The following is a 1,390-nucleotide window of genomic DNA, read 5'->3' on the forward strand; positions in this document are numbered from 1 at the left end:
TTGCACAGACCCTTCCCCGCGGCGGGCCGGCCAAACTGCGCACAGCTTCGCGCAGGCAGCGCGGAGCGGGAATGACCAGGCAGCCGCAGGCAGGCAGCAGGCAGCGTCCCACCTCCCCACCCCAGCGAGGAGAGAACGGGGAGCCTTCCCTGGGAGGGGGCTGGTGCCGGGGCAGCAGCGGGAGCCGGTGTGCCGTCCGGGCCTGCCAGGAGCGGGCCTGGCGCCGCGGTGAGCGGCCATCGCCATAGGGAGGGCTGGACTGCCTCCAGTTCTCTTCCCAGCAAAACACAAAATATGCCACCGTCCAGTGACAGTGAAAACACAACTGTAATACGGTTCACAAATAATTTTAAGTAGGAAAGCATATCCTCCCCTCCATTTCTTCTAACTGGGACATAAAAGTAATCTGCTTTCTTCTTAGCCTTGTGCTATGGAGTGCATTGCTTACCTGAGTAGCACCTTCGCTGTCATACTGCTTTACTGAGTGTTTGGGGTTTTTTTCTTTTTGTTCAAAATAAAAGATGTCTAACACATAAATAGAAAATATTTTGTGTTAGTTATTGGCAATTGACTATTGCCAGAAAGATGGTTCTTTCACACAATGTTTCCAAAGGCAGTCTTTTAGTTATAACGAATTACATTGTCGTCAATGTGGTATTAACTCATTCAAATTAACATTAAATTGGCCTGACAATACTGCATGGACTTCCTATCTTTAATTTGTCCGTCGTCAACATAAGAAAATTCCATACTCTGTACTCGGGTACTCTCTGTACTATAACATACACTCACACAAATACATATGCACATACTGCACCGTGTTGGATTTAATTCGGAGATGATAAAATCTTCATTAAATCTATCTTATAAAGTGTTTATAAGTATTTTTTCAGCTTCCAGAGAGTAACCCAAGGTTACGCACTTTTTTAGCACAAGGCAATCTCCCAACAGGAAACTAATCTTGACAAATGACCAGACTTTGATATCTGTGATCTAAAACACTGCTCATTAGACTGTTCATTTTATAAATGAATGGTAATAAACCTGTTGAGAAGTGTAGGATAGCAGGAATACTTTACAGATCACCCCTTTACAGGTTTCAATCAAAGCCATAAATTTGAAAGGGAGCATACAGATATTCTGTGCTGAGACAAAGACTCTGTCCCACGCCAACCACATTTAAAGAAATATTTCTTTTGCTTTCTATACATTTTACAAATAATTTGCATAACTCTGACTTTTTACCCCCATGGCTGATTATCTCCAGCTCTCAAGTTAATGTCAAACCTCAAAATCCTTGGACTTGTTAAAGTATGTGGAGAGTGGAAATCAAATGCCTTTATTAGAAGCCCCAGGAAATCTCCGACTCCTAAGCACAACGAAAACATTC

The sequence above is a fragment of the Fulmarus glacialis genome, unplaced genomic scaffold (assembly GCF_000690835.1).
Source record: "Fulmarus glacialis isolate BGI_N327 unplaced genomic scaffold, ASM69083v1 scaffold17863, whole genome shotgun sequence".
Taxonomy (NCBI): domain Eukaryota; kingdom Metazoa; phylum Chordata; class Aves; order Procellariiformes; family Procellariidae; genus Fulmarus; species Fulmarus glacialis.